This window comes from Caloenas nicobarica, chromosome 11 (assembly GCF_036013445.1).
Source record: "Caloenas nicobarica isolate bCalNic1 chromosome 11, bCalNic1.hap1, whole genome shotgun sequence".
Lineage (NCBI taxonomy): Eukaryota > Metazoa > Chordata > Aves > Columbiformes > Columbidae > Caloenas > Caloenas nicobarica.
The window spans coordinates 21,125,287-21,141,630 of NC_088255.1; positions in this window are offsets into that span (position 1 = coordinate 21,125,287).

Sequence of the window (16,344 nt, forward strand, 5' to 3'; positions counted from 1 at the left end):
AGGTAGGGGGAAGGGTAGCCAAAGAGCGAGGAATCCATATTTTAAATAAATCAATAAGAGGAGGGGGTTGTTAAGAGTTAGATGAACGAGACAGGTAAACTGAGGCAGGGTCGGGTGGCCTGTAAACCTGCGGGACCAGCCAGTGGGGAACAGCGGAGGGAATTTGTGGCCGGGATTTTGGGGGGGATATAAACGGGGGCTTTTTGCCCTATTCCGTGTGCCTACCATTAGGTAGAACACCCGGTCTTGCAAAATTGTTAATAAAATATGCTTTGCTGAGAGATGCTGCCTGGGGCTATTCTATTGGCAAGGTAATTGTTTCCTACACAACCAGGGCCTGGCTGCCAGGCGGCTTTTAGTGCCATTGCTCCTCACCCCGGTGGCGAGGGAGATGAAGAGCATCTGCTGAGCCCTTGAATTAGAGGAGGCTCACAGGGCTGCCCGCCTGAGCTCATGCGTTAGTTTGGCGTTTATGTTACTACACCACCAAGAATCTCGTTCAGGCGTACACAGCAAAGTCCCAGAGGCTCCCGCTACTCCGCTTTACCCCGACTGACTTTTCAGAGCCCGAGGCCTGATGTTTTAAATGCCATCTCCGCTGCTGGGGTTTGCATGCAAGCCCACCAATGCGCCCCTGAGGACAGAGCCACCATCCTTAAGGCAAAAAGACAGAATAATGAGATTATTGCAGTTTAAATTACTAAGCAACAGTCTTTCTGACAATGAACTTAGTAACGCTCTGCCATCTATTTAATCACACTAATGAGACAGAACAACTCCACTTAGATACAAATTACTATGCGTTTCATTTAAATAAAGGTCAGGGAGCTAAAAGCCGCACAAGCTGCCACGATTCTGCTGTACAACACACCCAGCAAAAGGCATCCTTTGTTCCCAGAGGGGACCCAGCCTTTCTGGCCGCGGGCTGCCCAGCCCGGGCTGCGCGCAGAGCGTCTCGCTCAAACCTCCCACGTCCGACGCCAACCGCCCGTCCCTGCGTGGGCACAGGCCTGTCCGGCTCGGGAACGGCTCCTCGGTTTGCAGATGGGAGGATCAGTTCACCAAAGAGATTCAGAGGGCAAGAGATCTCTGATTTCTCCTCGTTCTAAAGTACGAACACGTGCACATCTTATATATGAAACAATTATACTCCTTGGTTCTCTCTACTTAAAATTTGCCTCTCTTGTCCATCAGGCGGACAGTCAAAGCCAAGCAGGGCTGCCTGTTGAGATTCTCCTCATTTATGTGGCTGGTGCCATCATGATTCTCTTCATTTCAAAACTGGTTTTGTATGTGTCTGTACCCATTTAAAACTGGTGACTTTCCTTGGATATTTAAAGACTTTGTTTTAAATCCATGTCTCTCTGGGCTGAAGCTGGTTGTGAGAGCAGGTCTGTAATTTACTCGGGAGTCTGGCAGTTACGACTGGAGATTATCAACACGTGCTATAATTTTAATCTTCATTTGCAAGTCCAGAGCTCACAGCTGATGGATGTTCCCCAGCCGCAGGCACAGGGGAGCCGAGGTGCCCATGGGACCCTTCCCCATGGGTGGTTGCATGAGAGGCTGGGAATATTCCCCCGTGCTCTTCAAGCCTTGCTCCTCGCTGTGCTGCTTTCCCTTCTTCTTAATTAGGGAGGAAGCTGCTCTGGGAGTCACTGCAACAGCAACCCCGCTCTCGCTGAGACGAAGGAGGTGCAGCATTGGAGCCCCTGGAATCGGGCCACGCAGGCGAGCAGAAAGGTGCCTGTTCCTCCTGCTGCCAAAACCATTCACAAAATAAATCAGCAATAAACACCCGGCTTCCACAAATGCTTTGTGTGCACTGTGTGTGTATGTGTGTGCATGTATGTATATAAATATATATATATACCTATTTAAAGAGCTAGTGAAAAGTGCCAGACTGACACTTTAAAGGAACAAGCACATTCCGTTATTTACAGAACTGGTAAAATATAGGAAGCAGCCGAGCAAACTCCTCTCCCTTGGGCTGTGTCAAATCTGTGACCCAGAGGAAACACTCTTGGGCATAAAATTCATGCATATTCATTTTTTTTGTCTCTCCTGCTAAGGAATCGTTCTTTTTCAGAGAGCGGAGGAATGTTATGAAGTTCCCTGCTTCAGTATTATCCTTGCCATGATGCACGTTGCAAAATTCATTTATATGAAAACCGAGACCCTGAATCAAAAGATGTAAACCCCCCAAAATCCAGCCACTTTTAACCACATCAGCCTGGTTCCAGCCCAATACAGTTTTCTAACTGCATAATCCTAATCCTGTGCTCTGCCTGCACAGTGTGGCTCCTGCCATTTTTACTGTGCCTATGGTAGTTCAAATTAATGCATATGGTTCTAGTTATTATTTACTTGCAAAACATTTCATCAGATGATGTGTCTGATTCAGGACTCGAAAAGCCAGGCCACTAAAGGAGGACAGCACTTAATTTAATGAAGTAGCAGGGAAATGTCATGCCTTAAAGATGTCTTGTACGGAAATAGATTCCATGCTCTGTCCTCAGGCCTCTCTGGGTCAAAAATAATAATTATGAGTATGGAGCTGGAAGGAGGATAACGATGGGGTTTTTTTTTTTGCCAGCTGCCCGCCGGGCAGGCCTGTCCCTCGCCAGGCACTTTCTATTACTCCCGAGCAATTGCAAATTGATGGATGAGTCACGGAAGAAAAACACAACCGGACTTTGTTTACTGGGGTGGAAGCTCAGCTCTGGGATTTCTCAAGAGCTGCGGGGACGAAGAGCTGACAGCTGCTGGACAAGCCGGGGCGCGAGGGACCGCAGGTGAAGGATCTGTGATTAATGGGAAGGTTTTTCTCCACCCCGAGTTCCTTTTAACTGAGCTGACCAGACCCAGGAACCACAAGCAAAAAACATCTGTAACTTACGGTTTAAGGTTTAATTTGTTGGCTACGCTTCAGGCAAGCGGGGGGCACACGCGACCCTCGGTGCGCTGATAACGAGGATGGCAGCGCCTGGCCAGGCGGGCTGCTCACCTGCCGGGAAACGGCTGCATCATGGAACCAGGGAGTCGTTTTGGTTGGAAGACACTCTCGAGATCATCGAGTCCGACTGTTAAATGCCACGGCCCAGCCCGCCTGCGCTTGCCGGGTCTCTGCAGAATCATAGAATCATTTTGGTTGGAAGAGACCCTTAAAACGATAGAGTCCAAACATAACCTAAATCTGGCACTAACCCATGTCCCTGAGAACCTCATCTCTGCATCTTTTAAACCTGTCCAGGGATGGTGACTCCACCATTGCCCTGGGCAGCCCGTTCCAGTGCTTTGCAACCCTTTCCATGAATAAATATTTAATGATATCCAATGTGAACCTCCCCTGCTGCAACTTGAGGCCATTTCCTCTCGTCCTATGCCTTGGACTGGCTGCGTGTGTCTGTGTCCTGCTCCGCTACCGGGGGAAGATGCAGGAGAGAAAAGAGAGTAGCAACAAAGAGCTGCCTCTGAGCCAGCGACATATGCAAACCACTCCCAGCCTGTCCCGGCGAGATCTTCAGCCTCTCCAGAGAGCACAGACTCTTGCCAGACCCACTCCTGGGGGTCCTGGATGAGCCCCCCAGCCCCAGAAAGCCTGACTTGCCCACCCGGCCATGCTGAGCCCTGGAGATGGTGTCCATGGGCTGCTAACAGAGATCCGGCTTGGGCTCCCGTTGGCAAAACTCTGGTTACTGCTGAGTCCCCTCCCTCCATCAGTCCTGCCGAGGCCATCAGGACTCAGCTCAGGAACTGCCGCCATGGCAGAATTCTTGTGTTATCGTAGGATTAAACAACCATTTGCCAAGACATGCATGAAAAGAACAATACATAGATAGCAAGTGCCCGAAGGTTAGGAGAGCCAGAAGGTTTTTTCCATACAATCTTTTCTAAGTTTTCCTGTGGGGCAAGTCGGAGCCTTTAAATGCACAGGCAGCTTCCCTCAGGACCCCTTCCCAGTACGTTCCAGTAACACCTGCTTCGCACAGGATGGTTGCGAAGGAGCCACGGCCACTCTGGCGTGGTGGCATCACCCATGCGTGGTCCGCCAGCTCTTCTGGAGAGATCTGCCAGGCCGGTGGGGTGTGTGTTTGGGGCAGCTCAAAGCCCTGCCAGGGAGAAAAACCCCAAATCCACAGGTTTGGGCAAGCCCCTCGCTCCTGCCTTCCGTGTTCGTGCGGCTGTGGGCGACAGCCGGCGTTACCGCACGGGGCGGCTGATGCCATGAAGAGCCAGCGGTTTTGGTTTCCTCTTTTTGGCACTTGTACTTGTGACAGCGCTGTCCCCAGCGCCTGCCCTCCTGCTGCTTCGCTGCCTGATTCTCCTTTTTCTGAGCCCCCCTTGGTGAATAAATACCCCCGCTCCTTTCCCCGTCCCACAGGGCCGGGCAGCAGCACAAGGGTTGTTCCGGCAGGCTGGAATAATTATCTCTATTTGTGTTATTCTTTGTGGAATAATTGTGTTTATCACGGTGGTGCCAGACTCCTGTGTCTGGGATTGTGCTTTCTGCTCGGCTCCCAGGCTTTGCCCGGAGACCCTCGGTCACCAGCACACCCAGAGCTTGTCACGGAGCAGCTCGTGTTCTCACCAAAACAGCCCCGACTCCCCAGCGGGCAAAGAGGAGCATGACCAGAGCTGAAACTCCCCTGGGGAACAATTTGGGAACTTCCCAATCTGGGGGATGCTGGGGGATGCAGTCGCACCCCCGCCACACCTCCCTGCCTGGCACTGCTGAAATGTCACCGGTGCTGCTATTTAGGGCAGAGAAAAGCCAGTTCAGACATAAACATCAATCAAAAATAAGTCAGCTTGTCCTTCAGCTGCCCTGAACCTGCCACCCCCAGCTTTCGATTTCCATTTTCACTTCTGCGGCTGCTTTGCACAGCCTGGTTTAGCCCAGAGATACACCCAAAATCGTGCTCCCGCTGCATTTCTGTGGGACAGGGCCAGTCCCAGGCCCTTTTTGAGGCATTTGCAGGGGAGGGAAGGTCAGAAGCTTTGACTCAGCAGCTGCAGACATCCCTCATCAAGTCCCCCCGCCATGTGAAGAACAGGTTACAGAAAACTCCTCGTTCCCATTCAGCCAATTAAACGATTGCAAGATTTTGCACCAGTAAGTCAAACGAGAGAAATAAATGCCAGCAGAAATAGCGCCTGGGAGGGGACTGTCTGTATTTCACACCTCGCAGGGCGCCTTTTGCGCAGGAAGGAAAGGGCTGGTGACGCCTCGCTCCCCGCCGCCCCCTCGCCGCAGCTGGGGGGACGCTGGCCGCGATGCCCCTTCCCCGCAGAAGCCACGCGTGGCTCAGGACGGCACAGCCCCCGGCTGCTCCGTCCCTGCCCGCCAAGCCTGCAGCGACCGAATCACCGCAGGATTCTGCTGCAGATGCTCCGGCACCAACCCTGCGCTGGAACCAAAGCCTCCCTCCCTTTCTCCTTCCATCTCCCACGTCCCTCTCCAGTTTTCTCTCCCACGGAGGAGCCTGGATGTGTTTTTTCCTCCTATTCCTTCCCCTCTGAGCAGCCAACTCACTCCAGCCGTCAGGGAGGAGGTGATGCTGAACAAGTCAGAACATCCCCCCACGTCTCTTTTAGCTTCACCCATGAGCCTTTTCATGCCACTTCGAAGGGGAAAAACTCCACCAAGTTCTCCTAGATGAGGAGGTCCAGCTCGCCTCCTCTTTATTCATAGGAGGGCAAAATCCTTCCCCCTGGCAGAGCTTGCCCCTCTGAGGAGGTGACGGTGCTGGTGGCAGAGCCCATGGCAGCGGCTGTGAGCTTGGCTATTGCAGATTTTGTGGTCATTTCATGGGGAACTTCCCCAGCAGACTGCTCCACTCAATAGCAGATGCATCCTCCGCCAAAAAATGCTGTAATGTGTGAGCCCATGGCTGGGACCTGCACCCTCCTGTCCCTTGCTGCAGGCTCTCCGCCCGGCTATAGTTTTCCCCACCAGCTCTCCACGGCTGAAGGTGCAAACCAGAAGATACACACAAGAGTTGGGAAGGATGAGGACAAGCAGCGCTCTCTCCCAGCTGGGACGAACATGCTCCAGCAGGTCTCCAGAGCTGGCAGCAGCCAGCGTTCCTGGCCCATCGCCCCCAGAGCACCAGCACTCCAGGCGATGCCAAGTGGCTGAATCAGCATCGATCGGGAATGTCATTTCTTGTGAAATATATCCCATCTATCCCTCCCCTGCAGTTTCTCCTGCTGCTTCAGGGATTTTTCCTCGGGCTATTTTTAGTGCCGGGTTACATCACCGCCAGCTTCTGCCGCTCTGGAACAGGCACCGGCTCTGAACATCCAGGCATCAGCAACCATGAGCCACGGGGCTGTGAGGATGGGAACTTTATCACCGGGCCAGCAGATGATCAGGCTGCACTCGTGAGCTGCTGGGTGGAGCCAGGTTTGGGAGAACAAACAAGAAGGATCTGGATCCTGAGTGTCCTGCCACGAGAGCCCCCGCTGCCCTGGGGCTGGGGATGCTTGTCCGCCAGCACCGCCATTGCCCGGCTGTGCAAAACCAAGCAAGTTAATTAATCCTCTGTGCTTCTCTGCTTTCCAAAGAGAGAGTTGATGCTGACCTACTTCTTACAGAGAAATCTGCAAAGGGCTTCAATGTCCACAACGAGCAAGTGACACCAAAAGCGCTAATTATGCTGGTTGTTCCCGGTACCCAGACCACTGTGGAGCTGAAGCAGCAGCAAGCAAAAGCTGTACGTCAGGGCTTTGGAGCAAGTACCAGAGAGAGCTGCTCCTACAGGGAGGTCGCAATTTCCAGCCTGGCAACCGGCTCTTGCTTTTGGGCAAGAGCATCTCACGTGCTGCCCAGCCGCGTGCAAGGGTGGCTTGGCCGGGAGATGGCACGAGCAGCCACGTGGCAAAGGGGACAGTTCGCCTTGTACCTCTTTGCAAAGATGCTGAGCATTGGGCAGGGAGGTCCAAGCTTGCCAGGGGCAGCGAGGAGAGGTGGAGGATCTCGGCAGCGAGCCCTCAGCGTGCCTGCGAGGCTGCAGATGCTTCTCATGCCTCCCCAGGCACGCCGACACTGTCACTGTGTCCCAGGGCCTCCGGGGCCCCACAGGGGCTGCCTGAGCCACGGCGAGTTTTAATCTCTGTCCTCCCACCTCACCATCTCTGAGCTTCTCTGGTAGCCGGGGCTACAGAAACCTGTGCAGGGAACATTTGCAGAAATGAAGAAATTGGGGGCTCCAAGCTGGCTGAGCACACTCCCCAGCAGCATCCTGGCCCCCACAGCCACCCTGCACCCCAGCCGGCCAAAATCCCTCTTCCAGAAGACTCTGCCCAGAACAAGGGCTGGAGCTCTTAAGGAGGAAATTCTGAGTTAAATTCCTTCCTCCCAAGTCATTTGCAGAAGGGAACAGCATGTGCTCCCAGCACAGGGATGACGTCTTGCTGGCCTCCTGCCGCTCCTCGGCTGCTGTCACCGCGGGGCCAGGCTCTCCCAGTGAGGCGGCGGGAGGGTTTGGCTGATGGAGAAGGGCTGGAGGGGGGATGTGTGGTGCCTCTGCCCATGGAAGGGCTGGCAGGGGGTGCGTTGCCTTGCCAGAAAAAGCCCTGCATCCCCAGGAGGGAACAGGGTGCAGAAGGTCACCGGAGAGCTGCAAAAATCCCCTCCATCCTCCAAGGGAAAAGGATGAACAGAGTTATGCTGCAGATTATACATGAGCCCAGCCTAAAGCAGTTATTAGCGAAGGATCAATAACCAAACCCAGGATTAAGTCAAAGGACCAAAGACTGATTCAGTGCAACCGGCTGCAGCTGCATGGAGGCCGCGAGCCCCATGCCAATTCATCCTTGATTCCTCGGCAGGAATAATGAAACAGTTAAAGCAGCCCAAGGAAGCTGTTCTTTTTGTATTTGCATTGAGCTGCTTAAAAAGTAAACACAGCGTAAGGCCAGGCCTGCCAGCAGCTGTCACCGACCTCAAAATCAAAGATGATGTGGGCTGATCCAAAGCGGAGCAGAGTCGCGAGCAGAGCGGGCGCAGCAGCCACACCGGAGATGGGAGGAATGGGAGTGACGGCCAGCACGGAGCAAAGGCTGCTGCCCCCCTTCCCAAGCCAAATCTGTCAGCAGGGTCACAGAGCTGGCAAAATTATCTGAAAAAAAAAAAAAAAAAAAAATCCTGATCATTTTCTCTCTCTCATCGCAGAGACGAGGCCAACGCTGCCCTGATCTGGGCAATCTGTGTAGGGATTATTAAACCAAACTCTATCTGGGCCAAGGTTAATGAAAAAGCCTGCAAAATCCTCCCGGCCACAGTGTTTTGGTTCCCTCATCACACGTGGCTTGGCGCCGTGCCGATGGGGAGGCACGAGGCCGGCGGCGTGAACATGTGCCATGAGCCACCGCGAGCCCGGCAGGGCCACCCTGCTGCAGCTGGTGCCATAGAATCACAGAGTCATTTCGATTGGAAAAGACTCTAAACATCATCGGGTCCAACCATTCCCCCACCCCTGGCACTGCCCCGTGTCCCTGAGAACCTCATGTCCGTCTGTCCAGCCCCTCCAGGGATGGTGACTCCAGCGCTGCCCTGGGCAGCCTGTTCCAATGCCCCACAGCCCTTTGGGGAAGAAATTGTTCCCCAGATCCAACCTCAACCTCCCCTGGCGCAACTTGAGGCCGTTTCCTCTGCTCCTGGCGCTTGTTCCTGGGGAGCAGAGCCCGACCCCCCCTGGCTCCAAGCTCCTTTCAGGCAGGTCAGAGATCAGAAGGTCTCCCCTCGGCTCCTGTTCTCCAGCTGAACCCCCAGCTCCCTCAGCCGCTCCCATCACACTTGTGCTCCAGCCCCTCACCAGCTCCGTTCCCTTCTCTCAACTCACTCCAGCACCTCAAAGGCTTTCTTGGCGTGAGGGGCCCAAAACTGACCCCAGGATTCGAGGTGCTGCCCAGCGCCCAGCACAGGGGGACGGTCACTGCCCTGGTTCTGCTGGTGTCCACGCAGTAAAGCTGCAGCCAGTCGGCATCACAAGCAGAGCCGGGCTGGTGATGTGCAGGTCCCTCCATCCAGGAGAGTTTTCCTCACCTGCTTGCAAAGCCCCAAATCTCACATTTCTATTTGGGTGGCTTCAAAGCAGCCTTGCCACTGTGCTTTGTCCCGGGGAAGATGCAAAAGGTGCTCAGGCTCTTTCCCCCCTTTTCTTTTAGGCAAACAGAGAAGTCCTTCAGAGTGTGGATTTGTGATTCCTTTAGTTTTTCTGCCTTTCTTATCACCGAGGGCTTTGGAAATGGAGAACTGGGAGCATCACAGCATGAGCTCACACGTCCCTGTCCTGACTGGCTCCTTATCACTGGAGCAGTTTCCAGCATCTCAGCCCTGACGTTAAAACCATCATGTCTCTGGCCATAAATGCAAAGGAAAACCAGAAACCACAGCATGGCAGTAATCAGGGCAATTAGGTCTTTTGCTTCTACCGGCTTGAGCCTGCCTGGATCTGCTGGGAAACCCAGTGTCTCCAGTCCCAGCCTCTCCCCTGGGCTCTCACCAGGGTGCTGCCCTTCCAGCGCCAGCTCCTTCATAAATACTGGTTATTTCGATCACATTTCCCTCACACCGGCCAGTGACGCCAGCCCTGCTGGCAAGCGATCAGTTCCCTATTCACAGAGTCAAGAAAATGCATCAAGAATCACCCCGGACCCACAGAGATGGGCCGCTCGGAGTGTTGGAGGAGGCTGAGGGCAGGGCTGCAGTGGTGGCCCGTGGTCTGGAGATGCAGCCCCATCCAAGAGACTTGGCACCAGCCGCGGCAGGGCCAGGAGGAGCTGCTAGAAACGAGGGAAGCAGAGCCCATACCCCATCTTTTGTCTCTTCAACATCCACCCTTCAGTGAGGCACAATTATCTGTTTACTTAAGAGCAAGGGTAATTAACCACCCAAATGGTGACCGAGGAATGCCAGAGTCACAATAGTCCCTATTATAGAGCAGTCCCTCTAAATGGAGATCATTGTTCTTCCTGGCCTTAAAAACCTGGCAGGGCACCCCAGCACCTTCACCCGCTGTGACTGGCACCGAAAACGCCCAGGGAACTGGTGTCTCCCAAGGGCAGCACTGGGACACGAGGCCAGCCGGGGCCCCGCTCCCTGTGCAAACATTTCTGTGCAACGTAGGAATCCGTGCACAAGGCTTCCCAGCCCAGCACATCTCGGTGCTCATTTGAATGCTGTAAATATTTGACTTTCATTTGCAATTTAACCTCTGCCAGCTTTCAGCTGAGAGTAATTGCCAAGGAATTCTGTGACTTCACTGCACCTTGGGGAATGTGAGCTGCATCACCAGCCCCCAAGCGCCCCCAGCACCCCAGGGCAGGGGGTCGGGGTCAGCTCAATCCCTCCTGAAATTTTCAATGTCCGTAACGTCCCAGGGCTGGATTTGGATGGAGGAGGAGGAGGGGGGGGCGGAAGGTCCCATCAGCCCTGCTGACTCTGCCGTCCCAGCCTTCATCCCGCTCCCCGCCTCAGCCACACTGGGGATATTTGTGTCACCCGGCCGTTCCTGTGGCACACCGGTTGTGTCATCGAGCTGCATTTCGGGAGGGACCCATTTGGCGGACGCAGCAGCCACCTGTGTTTACCCGCTCCCATCTCGTGCTGGCACGCACGCGATTACAGATTTCAGTTTCAGCCTCCCATCTGTTTATACCAAACAACTTTGAGTGATGTGTCACCGCCTCCCGGGAGCATTGCTGTGCCCGGCACCTCCTTGTCAGAGGTGGCTGCGGGGTGACGTGATCGCAGCCTGCGAGCACCTACGCGGGGAATAAACCTCCTGCTATGGTCTCACTGCCAGCCCTGGCATGTGTACGGGGCTCTGAAGCCACGCTCAGGAAATAAGGTGAATCCTGATGAGATGTGGCCAAAGCGTGAGACGCTAAGTAGCTGCATCGTCCCCATCCCTAGGGACGGGGACCTGCCACACTGCCCAGCCGCTCACAGTGGCTGCAGAGCAAGGTGACAGCCTGGACAGTTCTGCTCTGCTGGCCCAGGACAGCAGGAGCTGGTCAGCGGAATTTTGGGGTCACAGCTTGGAGGACAGAAAAGATGCAGGTGAGCAGAAAGGGATGCTGCGATGAGATTCAGCCACAGGCACCTGCAGAGCTATTGCCATCAAAAATAAAAGCAGGAGGTAGTCCCAGACAAGCCCACTCGCGCACTCCCATTCCCACAGCCATAACCAAGCATTACACATCCCTGCCGGAAGGCTATCGGCTCACGTCATGCCTGGGCGAGAAACTGCAATAGCCGGGCACGTGCAATCAGGAGCAAATTTCATTTATAGCCCTATATAACAAGCTACGTCTGAGAGGAGATGAAAGGGAAGATGATGAGCCAACAGGGTAAACGGGGCTGATCTTTCCTGTTGGCGGGGCAGTTGGTTCATGTAAAGAGACGTTCCTGGAGGTGCTGTCCCCAGCAGCATCACTCCCAGCAGATGCAGACGGACAGCCACGTCCTACCCCAGACACATCCAGCTCCCCGCGTGCACCCCTGGGGAGAGAGGCTGGGGTTGATCAGACCCAGCTACCGAGTTTTGGCACTTCAGCTTCATCCTGCTCATCGGCTCCTGGTTTTCTCCTTCCTGGTGGTGGGGAGAGGCTGGAGGGGCCCAGCACCCCCTCACTACCATTAGCAGCGGTCCCACAGGGATCCTTCATGTCCCCACTGAGCCGACACAGGAGAGGGAACATCTCTGCCCTAAAGGCAGCATGACCAAGCTTAGCTCTAGAGAAAACAGCCCAAAGCTCAGCCCATGAACCAGCCCACATGCTCCAGCTTGGAGGGGGGGGTTAAACAGCAGCGAAGGTCCCCTTGGTCACAGCCCTGGGGACCACCAGGTCCCCTCCCCGGCTCTGCAGGCCCGCAGCCAGCGGCTCAAGCGGGGCTATTTTTAGCCTCCTTGCTCAGCCTTTCGTTTGAAAGCCACCCACGGGAAACATTTCCATTTTATCATGAAAACAGCTCCGCTGCAAAAATAAATTATAAGGACATCAAAGCACTAAAATAAAGGGGGAAAAGAAAGGCTTCCTCACACCAGGGAGCAGGGAGAGCAGAGGGGTGGGTTGGATGCAAAGAGTCAACCTAAATCTCTTTCGGAACAAAATAACAATGCAGCAAATGAGAAGAGCAAATAAAAACAAGAGAGGAGAGCTGCAGCTGTGAACGATGCAGCGAGGCCTCCCGGACAGCCAGCTCTCCTCCATCTCCCTTCCCCAGCCAGGATTTCACCAGGATCCACCCCAGGAGAAGCCTGGCTTCATGTCACCCCCACTCCAAGTATGGGCTCTGGGTCCCCAACAGCTCATGAAGCTTTGGGACCCCCTCCAGGGTCCTCGGGATCCCCCAGCACCAGCCCTCAGCTCCCTGCAGCTTTCCAGGTCACGAAGAAGCTGCTCTCATTAATCCAATCCGTCCCAGTATATCTGCTAACCCATGGAATCAGGGCCGCAATGTTTCTGGGCTGTAAAAATAGCAGCGGGAGCGGGGCTGGGCTGTGGCCGATGCTGCCGCGCCAGCTGGCAGCACCCGTGCTTGTCCTCGCCTGGCAAAATGGGCAGCAACACCCTGAGCGTGGAGTGACGCCAAGGTCGCCCCGACCTCCTCGCGATCCCCCCGTGTCTCAAACCCGCATCCTGGAGACCCCCCGTGCTCCTTCCCCACCGCCGAGATCCCGAGGAGAAGCATCTCCACTGCAAACAGTTGTACCAACGCCTGCCCGTGCCAAGCGCGGGGGCACAGGGCAGGTGGCAGAGATGTCCCCGCTGCCCGAGGGACGGCTGCGGGCAGCACAGCCCTAAACGAGGGCAGGCAGGGGACAAGCCAAGAGTCTGACCTCCGTTTGACATCCTGGCGGGTGAAACCCAAACCTCAACCAACAGTGTCTGTTACCTCATTAATAGATTATAATACGCCCGCGGAAACGAACCTTTCCCAGCCCAGCAGCGAGAGCTGTTGCAGGGGGAGGAGGCAGCTGCCCGTGTCCCTCATCCAGGATTCACTTGTGTGGGCAGCAGTCAATTTTGGGTTCAACCGTGCCGGTTTCAGTGATTCTAACTCTTCAGCCTTATACAGAAACCTCATGGGGAGAAATCCGGAGAGAAGCAAGGCGCAGGGTGGCCCTTTTCCCCTGCCTGGGCTCCCACGGCGGCCGCCGCCACCCTCACATGGGCACAGCGGGGGGGACGGCCAAAATTGGCCGTCATCTACCAGCATCCTGGGGAGAAGCCACAGAGAAGTCGCCCCCCAGGCTGGTGACGCACAGAGCAAAAGCCAAAGCCTCTTCCCTCTGTCTGGGCACATTCAGGACTCCTCCTGTGTGGGGTCCTGTGTGCCGGGAGCTGAACAGGCTGCGGGGACCAGTTCGTCACGGTTTGCCAGGCATCCCCCTGTGCTGACGCCACGGGAGGCAGCGATGTCCTGCATGGGGGGGGTGACACCGACGGATGTGCCGTCACCTCCTCGCTGTGCAGCTCAGCGAGGACCAGCCTACGCCTGCCGCTTACCCCAGGGAATGACTTGAGTCCAACACTTAATGATTTTCCAGGAAAACACTGGCACTGATGCTCCCATCTGATGCTGGAGCCAGATGATGGCTTCCCAAGAGACTCACCCACCCCAGGGTCCCTGTCCCGGGCAGGGCTGAGCCATGTCGCCCTGGCCACAGCTCTGGGTGACACCAGCTCCTGAGCATCCCATGGGATGCATCGCGGTCCCTCAGGCAGCCCTGGTCCCCAGCGGGATCCCTCACACCCTGCACCGGTGGGTTTAATCTCAGGGTCTACAGGAACGAGCATCGTCCCAGCTGCTGCCATCGGCTCTTTGCCAGCGGGGACAAGCCTGGGCACAGCCACCTGCGGTCACCGCCCTGGACAAGAGCTGCAGCATGTCCTCCTCAGGACACCCACAGCAGCCCCCTGGTCACCCTGCCAGCCCAGCAGCCCGCTCTGCCATGTCCCCAACCCCTCCTCTGGTACCTGCCCCCAGCTGCATCATTTCCCTGCTCATTTATGCCATGACCTAGCTTTCAAAACGCTCTCCAAGAGCAGAGCCAACATCCTCTTTTTTTTTTTTTTTTTAAAGTGTTGCCAATTTACCTGCTTGGGGAGTGCTGAATCACCCTGCTCCCCCCCACAGCATCAGGGCTGGCACCCCACAACTCCCTGCTCCTCTTGGCAATTAACTGTAATTGCTAGCAGGTCTCTCCTCAGCCCAATTTTTCGGTTAGAGAAATAACCCTTAGGGGGAAGAGTGCACGTCATATCATTAACGACGGCAGCAGCCTACATCCACCCCAGGTGAGAGCGCTGGGGCGGCACAGGCAGCCGCCGGAGCGGTGTGTGCGCTTCAGCCTTGCAAAATATCTTGGTCCCTGGGGAGATGGGGGAGGCGATGCCGCGGCTTGGCCGGCACGGCTCTCCTGCAGCCCTCCCCTTCGGGATCACACCAAAGAGAAACCGCCTTTGCTTTCGTCTCCTTGCACTAAGCACACTTGCTATCCGGTTATTTTAAGCATCTGGCACAAACAGCAGCACACGGGCTTTCTTTGGAGTACCAACCTGCCCCGGGAGCCAGCCAGCCCTGTCATTAGCCGAGGTGCAGATTTCGGGGGTGTGGGTGGCTTTGTTTGCTTTGGATTTTGCACATGCACTTGTTCTCCTTGGTATTTGCTGCCACAGCTCCAGCTGGGCTGTAGCCGGGAGCCCAGCTCAGCCAGCTACCCCTGCAGTCCCCACTGCCCCTGCACCACGTTCCCCTTCACTCCAAAATCCGCTAATTTCGGGCTTTGCTGGTTAAAAACACTGACGAGCAATTAATCCCTTTCTGCGAGATGGGACTTTCCCCCTTCCGCAGAGAGCAGGTGGGGAGGTGAAGCCAAACCACGCCAAGTTTCAGAACCCTGAGCGAGCAAGAAGGCGGCCGGCAGGGCGGCACGGTTCTGCTGGAAAACACGGGTCTCAGAACCCCTCCACCAGCTCAACCCCCGTCCCTGCACGGCCAAGGCTCCTCTCCACCATTAATTCAGAAAACCCAAGAGGAAAACAATTTCCAAGGCTGCTGACACAGGGTTTTCTGTGGCCCCCGGTGTCCCACCATCTCGGGTCATTCAGTCCTGGAGACACCAGCACTGTGCCTGTGTCCCAGGAGGGTGCAGAGGAGGCGCCAGGTGCTCTTGGCAGGTACCTGACCCCATGGGCAACTTTTAAATTGCTTTTAGCCAGAGTAAAGCTGCCATGGGGCTGAGCTGAGTGAGGCTGAGCCCAGCGCCCTCCTTAATGGAGAATGTTCCTGCGGCTCACGGGAGCAAACTGTCCCCATCCCAGCAGACACCAGGGGCTCCCGTACCCCTGACACGCCGTGTGGGCTTCCTGCAAAGTTCCGCAGCGCTGGGGAGTCCCTCAGCTCCTGGTGGGGTTGACACAGGGGGTGTTTCCCAGGTCCCCCACCCCGGAAAGCTGCTGGGACAGGTTGTCTTTGCAGCCCAGGACAGCCCATGCTGTTCCCACAGCAGGTGTGAATGTCACACACATGCCCCCGCTCCTCCCCGGTGTCCAAACACACATCGCCGCACCCATAAACACAGCTGGTTTGCTTATCCAGCTCCCTGTGGTCACACCTCTGCCCGCGGCAGGTGCTGGTGGCACGGTGACACCCCAGGGGTGCCACCAAGGGCAGTGACACATGTTTCCAGTGCCAGCATCCATGCCGGGGACACCGACAGCCATCTGGGCTCCCATGAGAGATGGGGTGACACTTCACCTGCTGCAATCCTGGCCACACACATGAGCTCCTGGGGATTTCTGTGTCTCATGGAATGGCCCATTTGGGTCCTCAGCCTAAGTCCTGAGAAGAATGGGCAGACATATACACACACACCACAGAATCACTTTGGTTGGAAGAGACCCTCAACATCATCGAGTCCAAGAGTTAACCCAGCCCTGGCACTGCCCCATGTCCCTGAGAACCTCATCTCCGTCCAACCCCTCCAGGGATGGTGACTCCAGCACTGCCCTGGGCAGCCTGTTCCAATGCCCAACAGCCCTTTGGGGAAGAAATTGTTCCCCAGATCCAACCTCAACCTCCCCTGGCGCAACTCGAGGCCGTTTCCTCTGGTCCTGGCGCTTGTTCCTGGGGAGCAGAGCCCGACCCCCCCTGGCTCCAAGCTCCTTTCAGGCAGGTCAGAGATCAGAAGGTCTCCCCTCAGCTCCTGTTCTCCAGCTGAACCCCCAGCTCCCTCAGCCGCTCCCATCACACTTGTGCTCCAGCCCCTTCCCCAGCTCCGTTCCCTTCTCTGAATTCATATATTATATATATTTATATATATA